Below are 19,199 nucleotides of genomic sequence, written 5' to 3' on the forward strand. Positions count from 1 at the left end.
CTCTGAAAAAATATTTGGCCTTCTAGCAGTGTGTGGGACTTGTTCTATTAGTCCATCTATACTGACCTCCATCAGGTTGCAATTTGAATATAATATTTTTCTGCATCTAGCTCTGAAAAAATATTTGGCCTTCTAGCAGTGTGTGGGACTTGTTCTATTAGTCCATCTATACTGACCTCCATCAGGTTGCAAATTGAATATAATATTTATGTGCATCTAGCTCTGAAAAAATATTTGGCCTTCTAGCAGTGTGTGGGACTTGTTCTATTAGTCCATCTATACTGACCTCCATCAGGTTGCCAATTGAATATAATATTTTTCTGCATCTAGCTCTGAAAAAATATTTGGCCTTCTAGCAGTGTGTGGGACTTGTTCTATTAGTTCATCTATACTGACCTCCATCAGGTTGCAAATTGAATATAATATTTTTCTGCATCTAGCTCTGAAAAAATATTTGGCCTTCTAGCAGTGTGTGGGACTTGTTCTATTAGTCCATCTATACTGACCTCCATCAGGTTGGAAATTGAATATAATATTTTTCTGCATCTAGCTCTGAAAAAATATTTGGGCTTCTAGCTGTGTGTGGGACTTGTTCTATTAGTCCATCTATACTGACCTCCATCAGGTTGCAAATTGAATATAATATTTTTCTGCATCTACCTCTGAAAAAATATTTGGCCTTCTAGCAGTGTGTGGGACTTGTTCTATTAGTCCATCTATACTGACCTCCATCAGATTGCAAATTGATTATAATATTTTTCTGCATCTTGCTCTGAAAAAATATTTGGCCTTCTAGCAGTGTGTGGGACTTGTTCTATTAGTCCATCTATACTGACCTCCATCAGGTTGCAATTTGAATATAATATTTTTCGGCATCTAGCTCTGAAAAAATATTTGGCCTTCTAGCAGTGTGTGGGTCTTGTTCTATTAGTCCATCTATACTGACCTCCATCAGGTTACAAATTGAATATAATATTTTTGTTCATCTAGCTCTGAAAAAATATTTGGCCTTCTAGCAGTGTGTGGGACTTGTTCTATTAGTCCATCTATACTGACCTCCATCAGGTTGGAAATTGAATATAATATTTTTCTGCATCTAGCTCTGAAAAAATATTTGGGCTTCTAGCTGTGTGTGGGACTTGTTCTATTAGTCCATCTATACTGTTCTCCATCAGGTTGCAAATTGAATATAATATTTTTCTGCATCTACCTCTGAAAAAATATTTGGCCTTCTAGCAGTGTGTGGGACTTGTTCTATTAGTCCATCTATACTGACCTCCATCAGATTGCAAATTGATTATAATATTTTTCTGCATCTTGCTCTGAAAAAATATTTGGCCTTCTAGCAGTGTGTGGGACTTGTTCTATTAGTCCATCTATACTGACCTCCATCAGGTTGCAATTTGAATATAATATTTTTCTGCATCTAGCTCTGAAAAAATATTTGGCCTTCTAGCAGTGTGTGGGTCTTGTTCTATTAGTCCATCTATACTGACCTCCATCAGGTTGCAAATTGAATATAATATTTATGTGCATCTAGCTCTGAAAAAATATTTGGCCTTCTAGCAGTGTGTGGGACTTGTTCTATTAGTCCATCTATACTGACCTCCATCAGGTTTCCACTTGAATATAATATTGTTCTGCATCTAGCTCTGAAAAAATATTTGGCCTTCTAGCAGTGTGTGAGACTTGTTCTATTAGTCCATCTATACTGACCTCCATCAGGTTGCAAATTGAATATAATATTTTTCTGCATCTAGCTCTGAAAAAATATTTGGCCTTCTAGCAGTGTGTGAGACTTGTTCTATTAGTCCATCTATACTGACCTCCATCAGGTTGGAAATTGAATATAATATTTTTCTGCATCTAGCTCTGAAAAAATATTTGACCTTCTAACAGTGTGTGGGACTTGTTCTGTTAGTCCATCTATACTGACCTCCATCAGGTTGCAAATTGAATATAATTTTTTTCTGCTTCTACATCTGAAAAAATATTTGGGCTTCTAGCTGTGTGTGGAACTTGTTCTATTAGTCCATCTATACTGACCTCCATCAGGTTGCAAATTGAATATAATATTTTTCTGCATCTAGCTCTGAAAAAATATTTGGCCTTCTAGCAGTGTGTGGGACTTGTTCTATTAGTCCATCTATACTGACCTCCATCAGGTTGGAAATTGAATATAATATTTTTCTGCATCTAGCTCTGAAAAAATATTTGGCCTTCTAGCAGTGTGTGGGACTTGTTCTATTAGTCCATCTATACTGACCTCCATCACGTTGCAAATTGAATATAATTTTTTTCTGCATCTAGCTCTGAAAAAATATTTGGGCTTCTAGCTGTGTGTGGGACTTGTTCTATTAGTCCATCTATACTGACCTCCATCAGGATGCAAATTGAATATAATATTTTTCTGAATGTAGCTCTGAAAAAATATTTGGCCTTCTAGCAGTGTGTGGGACTTGTTATATTAGTCCATCTACACTGACCTCCATCAGGTTGCAAATTGAATATAATATTTTTCTGCATTTAGCTCTGAAAAAATATTTGGCCTTCTAGCAGTGTGTGGGACTTGTTCTATTAGTCCATCTATACTGACCTCCATCAGGTTGCAAATTGAATATAATTTTTTTCGGCATCTACCTCTGAAAAAATATTTGGCCTTCTAGCAGTGTGTGGGACTTGTTCTATTAGTCCATCTATACTGACCTCCATCAGGTTGCAATTTGAATATAATATTTTTCTGCATCTAGCTCTGAAAAAATATTTGGCCTTCTAGCAGTGTGTGGGACTTGTTCTATTAGTCCATCTATACTGACCTCCATCAGGTTGCAAATTGAATATAATATTTATGTGCATCTAGCTCTGAAAAAATATTTGGCCTTCTAGCAGTGTGTGGGACTTGTTCTATTAGTCCATCTATACTGACCTCCATCAGGTTGCCAATTGAATATAATATTTTTCTGCATCTAGCTCTGAAAAAATATTTGGCCTTCTAGCAGTGTGTGGGACTTGTTCTATTAGTTCATCTATACTGACCTCCATCAGGTTGCAAATTGAATATAATATTTTTCTGCATCTAGCTCTGAAAAAATATTTGGCCTTCTAGCAGTGTGTGGGACTTGTTCTATTAGTCCATCTATACTGACCTCCATCAGGTTGGAAATTGAATATAATATTTTTCTGCATCTAGCTCTGAAAAAATATTTGGGCTTCTAGCTGTGTGTGGGACTTGTTCTATTAGTCCATCTATACTGACCTCCATCAGGTTGCAAATTGAATATAATATTTTTCTGCATCTACCTCTGAAAAAATATTTGGCCTTCTAGCAGTGTGTGGGACTTGTTCTATTAGTCCATCTATACTGACCTACATCAGATTGCAAATTGATTATAATATTTTTCTGCATCTTGCTCTGAAAAAATATTTGGCCTTCTAGCAGTGTGTGGGACTTGTTCTATTAGTCCATCTATACTGACCTCCATCAGGTTGCAATTTGAATATAATATTTTTCGGCATCTAGCTCTGAAAAAATATTTGGCCTTCTAGCAGTGTGTGGGTCTTGTTCTATTAGTCCATCTATACTGACCTCCATCAGGTTGCAAATTGAATATAATATTTTTGTGCATCTAGCTCTGAAAAAATATTTGGCCTTCTAGCAGTGTGTGGGACTTGTTCTATTAGTCCATCTATACTGACCTCCATCAGGTTGGAAATTGAATATAATATTTTTCTGCATCTAGCTCTGAAAAAATATTTGGGCTTCTAGCTGTGTGTGGGACTTGTTCTATTAGTCCATCTATACTGTCCTCCATCAGGTTGCAAATTGAATATAATATTTTTCTGCATCTACCTCTGAAAAAATATTTGGCCTTCTAGCAGTGTGTGGGACTTGTTCTATTAGTCCATCTATACTGACCTCCATCAGATTGCAAATTGATTATAATATTTTTCTGCATCTTGCTCTGAAAAAATATTTGGCCTTCTAGCAGTGTGTGGGACTTGTTCTATTAGTCCATCTATACTGACCTCCATCAGGTTGCAATTTGAATATAATATTTTTCTGCATCTAGCTCTGAAAAAATATTTGGCCTTCTAGCAGTGTGTGGTACTTGTTCTATTAGTCCATCTATACTGACCTCCATCAGGTTGCCAATTGAATATAATATTTTTCTGCATCTAGCTCTGAAAAAATATTTGGCCTTCTAGCAGTGTGTGGGACTTGTTCTATTAGTTCATCTATACTGACCTCCATCAGGTTGCAAATTGAATATAATATTTTTCTGCATCTAGCTCTGAAAAAATATTTGGCCTTCTAGCAGTGTGTGGGACTTGTTCTATTAGTCCATCTATACTGACCTCCATCAGGTTGGAAATTGAATATAATATTTTTCTGCATCTAGCTCTGAAAAAATATTTGGGCTTCTAGCTGTGTGTGGGACTTGTTCTATTAGTCCATCTATACTGACCTCCATCAGGTTGCAAATTGAATATAATATTTTTCTGCATCTACCTCTGAAAAAATATTTGGCCTTCTAGCAGTGTGTGGGACTTGTTCTATTAGTCCATCTATACTGACCTCCATCAGATTGCAAATTGATTATAATATTTTTCTGCATCTTGCTCTGAAAAAATATTTGGCCTTCTAGCAGTGTGTGGGACTTGTTCTATTAGTCCATCTATACTGACCTCCATCAGGTTGCAATTTGAATATAATATTTTTCGGCATCTAGCTCTGAAAAAATATTTGGCCTTCTAGCAGTGTGTGGGTCTTGTTCTATTAGTCCATCTATACTGACCTCCATCAGGTTGCAAATTGAATATAATATTTTTGTGCATCTAGCTCTGAAAAAATATTTGGCCTTCTAGCAGTGTGTGGGACTTGTTCTATTAGTCCATCTATACTGACCTCCATCAGGTTGGAAATTGAATATAATATTTTTCTGCATCTAGCTCTGAAAAAATATTTGGGCTTCTAGCTGTGTGTGGGACTTGTTCTATTAGTCCATCTATACTGTCCTCCATCAGGTTGCAAATTGAATATAATATTTTTCTGCATCTACCTCTGAAAAAATATTTGGCCTTCTAGCAGTGTGTGGGACTTGTTCTATTAGTCCATCTATACTGACCTCCATCAGATTGCAAATTGATTATAATATTTTTCTGCATCTTGCTCTGAAAAAATATTTGGCCTTCTAGCAGTGTGTGGGACTTGTTCTATTAGTCCATCTATACTGACCTCCATCAGGTTGCAATTTGAATATAATATTTTTCTGCATCTAGCTCTGAAAAAATATTTGGCCTTCTAGCAGTGTGTGGTACTTGTTCTATTAGTTCATCTATACTGACCTCCATCAGGTTGCAAATTGAATATAATTTTTTTCGGCATCTAGCTCTGAAAAAATATTTGGGCTTCTAGCTGTATGTGGGACTGGTTCTATTAGTCCATCTATACTGACCTCCATCAGGTTGCAAATTAAATATAATATTTTTCTGAATCTACCTCTGAAAAAATATTTGGCCTTCTAGCAGTGTGTGGGACTTGTTCTATTAGTCCATCTATACTGACCTCCATCAGATTGCAAATTGAATATAATATTTTTCTGCATCTTGCTCTGAAAAAATATTTGGCCTTCTAGCAGTGTGTGGGACTTGTTCTATTAGTCCATCTATACTGACCTCCATCAGGTTGCAAATTGAATATAATATTTTTCTGCATCTAGCTCTGAAAAAATATTTGGCCTTTTAGCAGTGTGTGAGACTTGTTCTATTAGTCCATCTATACTGACCTCCATCAGATTGCCAATTGAATATAATATTTTTCTGCATCTAGCTCTGAAAAAATATTTGGCCTTCTAGCAGTGTGTGGGACTTGTTCTATTAGTCCATCTATACTGACCTCCATCAGGTTGCAAATTGAATATAATTTTTTTCTGCATCTAGCTCTGAAAAAATATTTGGCCTTCTAGCAGTGTGTGAGACTTGTTCTATTAGTCCATCTATACTGACCTCCATCAGGTTGCAAATTGAATATAATATTTTTCTGCATCTAGCTCTGAAAAAATATTTGGCCTTCTAGCAGTGTGTGAGACTTGTTCTATTAGTCCATCTATACTGACCTCCATCAGGTTGGAAATTGAATATAATATTTTTCTGCATCTAGCTCTGAAAAAATATTTGACCTTCTAACAGTGTGTGGGACTTGTTCTGTTAGTCCATCTATACTGACCTCCATCAGGTTGCAAATTGAATATAATTTTTTTCTGCATCTACATCTGAAAAAATATTTGGGCTTCTAGCTTTGTGTGGAACTTGTTCTATTAGTCCATCTATACTGACCTCCATCAGGTTGCAAATTGAATATAATATTTTTCTGCATCTAGCTCTGAAAAAATATTTGGCCTTCTAGCAGTGTGTGGGACTTGTTCTATTAGTCCATCTATACTGACCTCCATCAGGTTGGAAATTGAATATAATATTTTTCTGCATCTAGCTCTGAAAAAATATTTGGCCTTCTAGCAGTGTGTGGGACTTGTTCTATTAGTCCATCTATACTGACCTCCATCACGTTGCAAATTGAATATAATTTTTTTCTGCATCTAGCTCTGAAAAAATATTTGGGCTTCTAGCTGTGTGTGGGACTTGTTCTATTAGTCCATCTATACTGACCTCCATCAGGATGCAAATTGAATATAATATTTTTCTGAATGTAGCTCTGAAAAAATATTTGGCCTTCTAGCAGTGTGTGGGACTTGTTATATTAGTCCATCTATACTGACCTCCATCAGGTTGCAAATTGAATATAATATTTTTCTGCATTTAGCTCTGAAAAAATATTTGGCCTTCTAGCAGTGTGTGGGACTTGTTCTATTAGTCCATCTATACTGACCTCCATCAGGTTGCAAATTGAATATAATTTTTTTCGGCATCTAGCTCTGAAAAAATATTTGGGCTTCTAGCTGTGTGTGGGACTTGTTCTATTAGTCCATCTATACTGACCTCCATCAGGTTGCAAATTGAATATAATTTTTTTCTGCATCTAGCTCTGAAAAAATATTTGGCCTTCTAGCAGTGTGTGAGACTTGTTCTATTAGTCCATCTATACTGACCTCCATCAGGTTGCAAATTGAATATAATATTTTTCTGCATCTAGCTCTGAAAAAATATTTGGCCTTCTAGCAGTGTGTGAGACTTGTTCTATTAGTCCATCTATACTGACCTCCATCAGGTTGGAAATTGAATATAATATTTTTCTGCATCTAGCTCTGAAAAAATATTTGACCTTCTAACAGTGTGTGGGACTTGTTCTGTTAGTCCATCTATACTGACCTCCATCAGGTTGCAAATTGAATATAATTTTTTTCTGCATCTACATCTGAAAAAATATTTGGGCTTCTAGCTTTGTGTGGAACTTGTTCTATTAGTCCATCAATACTGACCTCCATCAGGTTGCAAATTGAATATAATATTTTTCTGGATCTAGCTCTGAAAAAATATTTGGCCTTCTAGCAGTGTGTGGGACTTGTTCTATTAGTCCATCTATACTGACCTCCATCAGGTTGCAAATTGAATATAATATTTTTCTGCATCTAGCTCTGAAAAAATATTTGGCCTTTTAGCAGTGTGTGAGACTTGTTCTATTAGTCCATCTATACTGACCTCCATCAGATTGCCAATTGAATATAATATTTTTCTGCATCTAGCTCTGAAAAAATATTTGGCCTTCTAGCAGTGTGTGGGACTTGTTCTATTAGTCCATCTATACTGACCTCCATCAGGTTGCAAATTGAATATAATTTTTTTCTGCATCTAGCTCTGAAAAAATATTTGGCCTTCTAGCAGTGTGTGAGACTTGTTCTATTAGTCCATCTATACTGACCTCCATCAGGTTGCAAATTGAATATAATATTTTTCTGCATCTAGCTCTGAAAAAATATTTGGCCTTCTAGCAGTGTGTGAGACTTGTTCTATTAGTCCATCTATACTGACCTCCATCAGGTTGGAAATTGAATATAATATTTTTCTGCATCTAGCTCTGAAAAAATATTTGACCTTCTAACAGTGTGTGGGACTTGTTCTGTTAGTCCATGAATACTGACCTCCATCAGGTTGCAAATTGAATATAATTTTTTTCTGCATCTACATCTGAAAAAATATTTGGGCTTCTAGCTTTGTGTGGAACTTGTTCTATTAGTCCATCTATACTGACCTCCATCAGGTTGCAAATTGAATATAATATTTTTCTGCATCTAGCTCTGAAAAAAATATTTGGCCTTCTACCAGTGTGTGGGACTTGTTCTATTAGTCCATCTATACTGACCTCCATCAGGTTGGAAATTGAATATAATATTTTTCTGCACCTAGCTCTGAAAAAATATTTGGCCTTCTAGCAGTGTGTGGGACTTGTTCTATTAGTCCATCTATACTGACCTCCATCACGTTGCAAATTGAATATAATTTTTTTCTGCATCTAGCTCTGAAAAAATATTTGGGCTTCTAGCTGTGTGTGGGACTTGTTCTATTAGTCCATCTATACTGACCTCCATCAGGATGCAAATTGAATATAATATTTTTCTGAATGTAGCTCTGAAAAAATATTTGGCCTTCTAGCAGTGTGTGGGACTTGTTATATTAGTCCATCTATACTGACCTCCATCAGGTTGCAAATTGAATATAATATTTTTCTGCATTTAGCTCTGAAAAAATATTTGGCCTTCTAGCAGTGTGTGGGACTTGTTCTATTAGTCCATCTATACTGAACTCCATCAGGTTGCAAATTGAATATAATTTTTTTCGGCATCTAGCTCTGAAAAAATATTTGGGCTTCTAGCTGTGTGTGGGACTTGTTCTATTAGTCCATCTATACTGACCTCCATCAGGTTGCAAATTGAATATAATTTTTTCTGCATCTAGCTCTGAAAAAATATTTGGCCTTCTAGCAGTGTGTGAGACTTGTTCTATTAGTCCATCTATACTGACCTCCATCAGGTTGCAAATTGAATATAATATTTTTCTGCATCTAGCTCTGAAAAAATATTTGGCCTTCTAGCAGTGTGTGAGACTTGTTCTATTAGTCCATCTATACTGACCTCCATCAGGTTGGAAATTGAATATAATATTTTTCTGCATCTAGCTCTGAAAAAATATTTGACCTTCTAACAGTGTGTGGGACTTGTTCTGTTAGTCCATCTATACTGACCTCCATCAGGTTGCAAATTGAATATAATATTTTTCTGCATCTACCTCTGAAAAAATATTTGGCCTTCTAGCAGTGTGTGGGACTTGTTCTATTAGTCCATCTATACTGACCTCCATCAGGTTGCAATTTGAATATAATATTTTTCTGCATCTAGCTCTGAAAAAATATTTGGCCTTCTAGCAGTGTGTGGGACTTGTTCTATTAGTCCATCTATACTGACCTCCATCAGGTTGCAAATTGGATATAATATTTATGTGCATCTAGCTCTGAAAAAATATTTGGCCTTCTAGCAGTGTGTGGGACTTGTTCTATTAGTCCATCTATACTGACCTCCATCAGGTTGCCAATTGAATATAATATTTTTCTGCATCTAGCTCTGAAAAAATATTTGGCCTTCTAGCAGTGTGTGGGACTTGTTCTATTAGTTCATCTATACTGACCTCCATCAGGTTGCAAATTTAATATAATATTTTTCTGCATCTAGCTCTGAAAAAATATTTGGCCTTCTAGCAGTGTGTGGGACTTGTTCTATTAGTCCATCTATACTGACCTCCATCAGGTTGGAAATTGAACATAATATTTTTCTGCATCTAGCTCTGAAAAAATATTTGGGCTTCTAGCTGTGTGTGGGACTTGTTCTATTAGTCCATCTATACTGACCTCCATCAGGTTGCAAATTGAATATAATATTTTTCTGCATCTACCTCTGAAAAAATATTTGGCCTTCTAGCAGTGTGTGGGACTTGTTCTATTAGTCCATCTGTACTGACCTCCATCAGATTGCAAATTGAATATAATATTTTTCTGCATCTTGCTCTGAAAAAATATTTGGCCTTCTAGCAGTGTGTGGGACTTGTTCTATTAGTCCATCTATACTGACTTCCATCAGGTTGCAAACTGAATATAATATTTTTCAGCATCTAGCTCTGAAAAAATATTTGGCCTTCTAGCAGTGTGTGGGACTTGTTATATTAGTTCATCTATACTGACCTCCATCAGGTTGCAAATTGAATATAATATTTTTCTGCATCTAGCTCTGAAAAAATATTTGGCCTTCTAGCAGTGTGTGGTACTTGTTCTATTAGTTCATCTATACTGACCTCCATCAGGTTGCAAATTGAATATAATTTTTTTCGGCATCTAGCTCTGAAAAAATATTTGGGCTTCTAGCTGTATGTGGGACTGGTTCTATTAGTCCATCTATACTGACCTCCATCAGGTTGCAAATTAAATATAATATTTTTCTGAATCTACCTCTGAAAAAATATTTGGCCTTCTAGCAGTGTGTGGGACTTGTTCTATTAGTCCATCTATACTGACCTCCATCAGATTGCAAATTGAATATAATATTTTTCTGCATCTTGCTCTGAAAAAATATTTGGCCTTCTAGCAGTGTGTGGGACTTGTTCTATTAGTCCATCTATACTGACCTCCATCAGGTTGCAAATTGAATATAATATTTTTCTGCATCTAGCTCTGAAAAAATATTTGGCCTTTTAGCAGTGTGTGAGACTTGTTCTATTAGTCCATCTATACTGACCTCCATCAGATTGCAAATTGAATATAATATTTTTCTGCATCTTGCTCTGAAAAAATATTTGGCCTTCTAGCAGTGTGTGGGACTTGTTCTATTAGTCCATCTATACTGACCTCCATCAGGTTGGAAATTGAATATAATATTTATGTGCATCTAGCTCTGAAAAAATATTTGGCCTTTTAGCAGTGTGTGAGACTTGTTCTATTAGTCCATCTATACTGACCTCCATCAGATTGCCAATTGAATATAATATTTTTCTGCATCTAGCTCTGAAAAAATATTTGGCCTTCTAGCAGTGTGTGGGACTTGTTCTATTAGTCCATCTATACTGACCTCCATCAGGTTGCAAATTGAATATAATTTTTTTCTGCATCTACCTCTGAAAAAATATTTGGCCTTCTAGCAGTGTGTGGGACTTGTTCTATTAGTCCATCTATACTGACCTTCATCAGGTTGCAATTTGAATATAATTTTTTTCTGCATCTACCTCTGTAAAAATATTTGGGCTTCTAGCTGTGTGTGGGACTTGTTCTATTAGTCCATCTATACTGACCTCCATCAGGTTGCAAATTGAATATAATATTTTTCTGCATCTTGCTCTGAAAAAATATTTGGCCTTCTAGCAGTGTGTGGGACTTGTTCTATTAGTCCATCTATACTGACCTCCATCAGGTTGCAAATTGAATATAATATTTTTCTGCATCTAGCTCTGAAAAAATATTTGGCCTTCTAGCAGTGTGTGGGACTTGTTCTATTAGTCCATCTATACTGCCCTCCATCAGGTTGCCAATTGAATATAATATTTTTCTGCATCTAGCTCTGAAAAAATATTTGGCCTTCTAGCAGTGTGTGGGACTTGTTCTATTAGTCCATCTATACTGACGTCCATCAGGTTGCAAATTGAATATAATATTTATGTGCATCTAGCTCTGAAAAAAGATTTGGCCTTCTAGCAGTGTGTGGGACTTGTTCTATTAGCCCATCTATACTGACCTCCATCAGGTTGCCAATTGAATATAATATTTTTCTGCATCTAGCTCTGAAAAAATATTTGGCCTTCTAGCAGTGTGTGGGACTTGTTCTATTAGACCATCTATAATGACCTCCATCAGGTTGCAAATTGAATATAATTTTTTTCTGCATCTACCTCTGAAAAAATATTTGGCTTCTAGCAGTGTGGGGGACTTGTTCTATTAGTCCATCTATACTGACCTCCATCAGGTGGCAAATTGAATATCATATTTTTCTGCATCTAGCTCTGAAAAAATATTTGGCCTTCTAGCAGCGTGTGGGACTTGTTCTATTAGTCCATCTATACTGACCTCCATCAGGTTGCAATTTGAATATAATTTTTTTCTGCATTTAGCTCTGAAAAAATATTTGGCCTTCTAGCAGTGTGTGGGACTTGTTCTATTAGTCCATCTATACTGATCTCCATCAGGTTGCAAATTGAATATAATTTTTTTCTGCATCTAGCTCTGAAAAAATATTTGGCCTTCTAGCAGTGTGTGGGACTTGTTCTATTAGTCTATCTATACTGACCTCCATCAGGTGGCAAATTGAATATCATATTTTTCTGCATCTAGCTCTGAAAAAATATTTGGCCTTCTAGCAGTGTGTGGGACTTGTTCTATTAGTCCATCTATACTGACCTCCATCAGGTTGCAAATTGAATATAATTTTTTTCTGCATCTACCTATGAAAAAATATTTGGGCTTCTAGCTGTTTGTGGGACTTGTTCTATTAGTCCATCTATACTGACCTCCATCAGGTTGCAAATTGAATATAATATTTTTCTGCATCTAGCTCTGAAAAAATATTTGGCCTTCTAGCAGTGTGTGGGACTTGTTCTATTAGTCCATTTATACTGACCTCCATCATGTTGGAAATTGAATATAATATTTTTCTGCATCTAGCTCTGAAAAAATATTTGGCCTTCTAGCAGTGTGTGGGGCTTGTTCTATTAGTCCATCTATACTGACCTCCATCACGTTGCAAATTGAATATAATTTTTTTCAGCATCTAGCTCTGAAAAAATATTTGGGCTTCTAGCTGTGTGTGGGACTTGTTCTATTAGTCCATCTATACTGACCTCCATCAGGTTGCAAATTAAATATAATATTTTTCTGCATCTAGCTCTGAAAAAATATTTGGCCTTCTAGCAGTGTGTGGGACTTGTTCTATTAGTCCATCTATACTGACCTCCATCAGGTTGCAAATTGAATATAATATTTTTCTGCATCTAGCTCTGAAAAAATATTTGGCCTTCTAGCAGTGTGTGGGACTTGTTCTATTAGTCCATCTATACTGACCTCCATCAGGTTGCAAATTGAATATAATTTTTTTCGGCATCTAGCTCTGAAAAAATATTTGGGCTTCTAGCTGTGTGTGGGACTTGTTCTATTAGTCCATCTATACTGACCTCCATCAGGTTGCAAATTAAATATAATATTTTTCTGCATCTACCTCTGAAAAAATATTTGGCCTTCTAGCAGTGTGTGGGACTTGTTCTATTAGTCCATCTATACTGACCTCCATCAGATTGCAAATTGAATATAATATTTTTCTGCATCTTGCTCTGAAAAAATATTTGGCCTTCTAGCAGTATGTGGGACTTGTTCTATTAGTCCATCTATACTGACCTCCATCAGGTTACAAATTGAATATAATATTTTTCTGCATCTAGCTCTGAAAAAATATTTGGCCTTCTACCAGTTTGTGGGACTTGTTCTATTAGTCCATCTATACTGACCACCATCAGGTTGGAAATTGAATATAATATTTATGTGCATCTAGCTCTGAAAAAATATTTGGCCTTCTAGCAGTGTGTGAGACTTGTTCTATTAGTCCATCTATACTGACCTCCATCAGGTTGCCAATTGAATATAATATTTTTCTGCATCTAGCTCTGAAAAAATATTTGGCCTTCTATCAGTGTGTGGGACTTGTTCTATTAGTCCATCTATATTGACCTCCATCAGGTTGCAAATTGAATATAATTTTTTTCTGCATCTACCTCTGAAAAAATATTTGGCCTTCTAGCAGTGTGTGGGACTTGTTCTATTAGTCCATCTATACTGACCTCCATCACATTGCAAATTGAATATAATTTTTCTCAGCATCTAGCTCTGAAAAAATATTTGGGCTTCTAGCTGTGTGTGGGACTTGTTCTATTAGTCCATCTATACTGACCTCCATCAGGTTGAAAATTGAATATAATATTTTTCTGCATCTACCTCTGAAAAAATATTTGGCCTTCTAGCAGTGTTTGGGACTTGTTCTATTAGTCCATCTATACTGACCTCCATCAGGTTGCAATTTGAATATAATATTTTTCTGCATCTAGCTCTGAAAAAATATTTGGCCTTCTAGCAGTGTGTGGGACTTGTTCTATTAGTCCATCTATACTGACCTCCATCAGGTTGCAAATTGAATATAATATTTATGTGCATCTAGCTCTGAAAAAATATTTGGCCTTCTAGCAGTGTGTGGGACTTGTTCTATTAGTCCATCTATACTGACCTCCATCAGGTTGCCAATTGAATATAATATTTTTCTGCATCTAGCTCTGAAAAAATATTTGGCCTTCTAGCAGTGTGTGGGACTTGTTCTATTAGTTCATCTATACTGACCTCCATCAGGTTGCAAATTGAATATAATATTTTTCTGCATCTAGCTCTGAAAAAATATTTGGCCTTCTAGCAGTGTGTGGGACTTGTTCTATTAGTCCATCTATACTGACCTCCATCAGGTTGGAAATTGAATATAATATTTTTCTGCATCTAGCTCTGAAAAAATATTTGGGCTTCTAGCTGTGTGTGGGACTTGTTCTATTAGTCCATCTATACTGACCTCCATCAGGTTGCAAATTGAATATAATATTTTTCTGCATCTACCTCTGAAAAAATATTTGGCCTTCTAGCAGTGTGTGGGACTTGTTCTATTAGTCCATCTATACTGACCTCCATCAGATTGCAAATTGATTATAATATTTTTCTGCATCTTGCTCTGAAAAAATATTTGGCCTTCTAGCAGTGTGTGGGACTTGTTCTATTAGTTCATCTATACTGACCTCCATCAGGTTGCAATTTGAATATAATATTTTTCGGCATCTAGCTCTGAAAAAATATTTGGCCTTCTAGCAGTGTGTGGGTCTTGTTCTATTAGTCCATCTATACTGACCTCCATCAGGTTGCAAATTGAATATAATATTTTTGTGCATCTAGCTCTGAAAAAATATTTGGCCTTCTAGCAGTGTGTGGGACTTATTCTATTAGTCCATCTATACTGACCTCCATCAGGTTGGAAATTGAATATAATATTTTTCTGCATCTAGCTCTGAAAAAATATTTGGGCTTCTAGCTGTGTGTGGGACTTGTTCTATTAGTCCATCTATACTGTCCTCCATCAGGTTGCAAATTGAATATAATATTTTTCTGCATCTACCTCTGAAAAAATATTTGGCCTTCTAGCAGTGTGTGGGACTTGTTCTATTAGTCCATCTATACTGACCTCCATCAGATTGCAAATTGATTATAATATTTTTCTACATCTTGCTCTGAAAAAATATTTGGCCTTCTAGCAGTGTGTGGGACTTGTTCTATTAGTCCATCTATACTGACCTCCATCAGGTTGCAATTTGAATATAATATTTTTCTGCATCTAGCTCTGAAAAAATATTTGGCCTTCTAGCAGTGTGTGGGTCTTGTTCTATTAGTCCATCTATACTGACCTCCATCAGGTTGCAAATTGAATATAATATTTATGTGCATCTAGCTCTGAAAAAATATTTGGCCTTCTAGCAGTGTGTGGGACTTGTTCTATTAGTCCATCTATACTGACCTCCATCAGGTTGCCACTTGAATATAATATTTTTCTGCATCTAGCTCTGAAAAAATATTTGGCCTTCTAGCAGTGTGTGAGACTTGTTCTATTAGTCCATCTATACTGACCTCCATCAGGTTGCAAATTGAATATAATATTTTTCTGCATCTAGCTCTGAAAAAATATTTGGCCTTCTAGCAGTGTGTGAGACTTGTTCTATTAGTCCATCTATACTGACCTCCATCAGGTTGGAAATTGAATATAATATTTTTCTGCATCTAGCTCTGAAAAAATATTTGACCTTCTAACAGTGTGTGGGACTTGTTCTGTTAGTCCATCTATACTGATCTCCATCAGGTTGCAAATTGAATATAATTTTTTTCTGCATCTACATCTGAAAAAATATTTGGGCTTCTAGCTGTGTGTGGAACTTGTTCTATTAGTCCATCTATACTGACCTCCATCAGGTTGCAAATTGAATATAATATTTTTCTGCATCTAGCTCTGAAAAAATATTTGGCCTTCTAGCAGTGTGTGGGACTTGTTCTATTAGTCCATCTATACTGACCTCTATCAGGTTGGAAATTGAATATAATATTTTTCTGCATCTAGCTCTGAAAAAATATTTGGCCTTCTAGCAGTGTGTGGGACTTGTTCTATTAGTCCATCTATACTGACCTCCATCACGTTGCAAATTGAATATAATTTTTTTCTGCATCTAGCTCTGAAAAAATATTTGGGCTTCTAGCTGTGTGTGGGACTTGTTCTATTAGTCCATCTATACTGACCTCCATCAGGATGCAAATTGAATATAATATTTTTCTGAATGTAGCTCTGAAAAAATATTTGGCCTTCTAGCAGTGTGTGGGACTTGTTATATTAGTCCATCTATACTGACCTCCATCAGGTTGCAAATTGAATATAATATTTTTCTGCATTTAGCTCTGAAAAAATATTTGGCCTTCTAGCAGTGTGTGGGACTTGTTCTATTAGTCCATCTATACTGACCTCCATCAGGTTGCAAATTGAATATAATTTTTTTCGGCATCTAGCTCTGAAAAAATATTTGGGCTTCTAGCTGTGTGTGGGACTTGTTCTATTAGTCCATCTATACTGACCTCCATCAGGTTGCAAATTGAATATAATATTTTTCTGCATCTACCTCTGAAAAAATATTTGGCCTTCTAGCAGTGTGTGGGACTTGTTCTATTAGTCCATCTATACTGACCTCCATCAGGTTGCAATTTGAATATAATATTTTTCTGCATCTAGCTCTGAAAAAATATTTGGCCTTCTAGCAGTGTGTGGGACTTGTTCTATTAGTCCATCTATACTGACCTCCATCAGGTTGCAAATTGAATATAATATTTATGTGCATCTAGCTCTGAAAAAATATTTGGCCTTCTAGCAGTGTGTGGGACTTGTTCTATTAGTCCATCTATACTGACCTCCATCAGGTTGCCAATTGAATATAATATTTTTCTGCATCTAGCTCTGAAAAAATATTTGGCCTTCTAGCAGTGTGTGGGACTTGTTCTATTAGTTCATCTATACTGACCTCCATCAGGTTGCAAATTGAATATAATATTTTTCTGCATCTAGCTCTGAAAAAATATTTGGCCTTCTAGCAGTGTGTGGGACTTGTTCTATTAGTCCATCTATACTGACCTCCATCAGGTTGGAAATTGAATATAATATTTTTCTGCATCTAGCTCTGAAAAAATATTTGGGCTTCTAGCTGTGTGTGGGACTTGTTCTATTAGTCCATCTATACTGACCTCCATCAGGTTGCAAATTGAATATAATATTTTTCTGCATCTACCTCTGAAAAAATATTTGGCCTTCTAGCAGTGTGTGGGACTTGTTCTATTAGTCCATCTGTACTGACCTCCATCAGATTGCAAATTGAATATAATATTTTTCTGCATCTTGCTCTGAAAAAATATTTGGCCTTCTAGCAGTGTGTGGGACTTGTTCTATTAGTCCATCTATACTGACTTCCATCAGGTTGCAAATTGAATATAATATTTTTCAGCATCTAGCTCTGAAAAAATATTTGGCCTTCTAGCAGTGTGTGGGACTTGTTATATTAGTCCATCTATACTGACCTCCATCAGGTTGCAAATTGAATATAATATTTTTCTGCATCTAGCTCTGAAAAAATATTTGGCCTTCTAGCAGTGTGTGGTACTTGTTCTATTAGTTCATCTATACTGACCTCCATCAGGTTGCAAATTGAATATAATTTTTTTCGGCATCTAGCTCTGAAAAAATATTTGGGCTTCTAGCTGTATGTGGGACTGGTTCTATTAGTCCATCTATACTGACCTCCATCAGGTTGCAAATTAAATATAATATTTTTCTGAATCTACCTCTGAAAAAATATTTGGCCTTCTAGCAGTGTGTGGGACTTGTTCTATTAGTCCATCTATACTGACCTCCATCAGATTGCAAATTGAATATAATATTTTTCTGCATCTTGCTCTGAAAAAATATTTGGCCTTCTAGCAGTGTGTGGGACTTGTTCTATTAGTCCATCTATACTGACCTCCATCAGGTTGCAAATTGAATATAATATTTTTCTGCATCTAGCTCTGAAAAAATATTTGGCCTTTTAGCAGTGTGTGAGACTTCTTCTATTAGTCCATCTATACTGACCTCCATCAGATTGCAAATTGAATATAATATTTTTCTGCATCTTGCTCTGAAAAAATATTTGGCCTTCTAGCAGTGTGTGGGACTTGTTCTATTAGTCCATCTATACTGACCTCCATCAGGTTGGAAGTTGAATATAATATTTATGTGCATCTAGCTCTGAAAAAATATTTGGCCTTTTAGCAGTGTGTGAGACTTGTTCTATTAGTCCATCTATACTGACCTCCATCAGATTGCCAATTGAATATAATATTTTTCTGCATCTAGCTCTGAAAAAATATTTGGCCTTCTAGCAGTGTGTTAGACTTGTTCTATTAGTCCATCTATACTGACCTCCATCAGGTTGCAAATTGAATATAATTTTTTTCTGCATCTACCTCTGAAAAAATATTTGGCCTTCTAGCAGTGTGTGGGACTTGTTCTATTAGTCCATCTATACTGACCTTCATCAGGTTGCAATTTGAATATAATTTTTTTCTGCATCTACCTCTGTAAAAATATTTGGGCTTCTAGCTGTGTGTGGGACTTGTTCTATTAGTCCATCTATACTGACCTCCATCAGGTTGCAAATTGAATATAATATTTTTCTGCATCTTGCTCTGAAAAAATATTTGGCCTTCTAGCAGTGTGTGGGACTTGTTCTATTAGTCCATCTATACTGACCTCCATCAGGTTGCAAATTGAATATAATATTTTTCTGCATCTAGCTCTGAAAAAATATTTGGCCTTCTAGCAGTGTGTGGGACTTGTTCTATTAGTCCATCTATACTGCCCTCCATCAGGTTGCCAATTGAATATAATATTTTTCTGCATCTAGCTCTGAAAAAATATTTGGCCTTCTAGCAGTGTGTGGGACTTGTTCTATTAGTCCATCTATACTGACGTCCATCAGGTTGCAAATTGAATATAATATTTATGTGCATCTAGCTCTGAAAAAGATTTGGCCTTCTAGCAGTGTGTGGGACTTGTTCTATTAGCCCATCTATA

This window comes from Phyllobates terribilis, unplaced genomic scaffold, assembly GCF_046119375.1.
Source record: "Phyllobates terribilis strain yellow unplaced genomic scaffold, ASM4611937v1 Scaffold_3__8_contigs__length_932513732, whole genome shotgun sequence".
Taxonomy (NCBI): Eukaryota; Metazoa; Chordata; class Amphibia; order Anura; family Dendrobatidae; genus Phyllobates; species Phyllobates terribilis.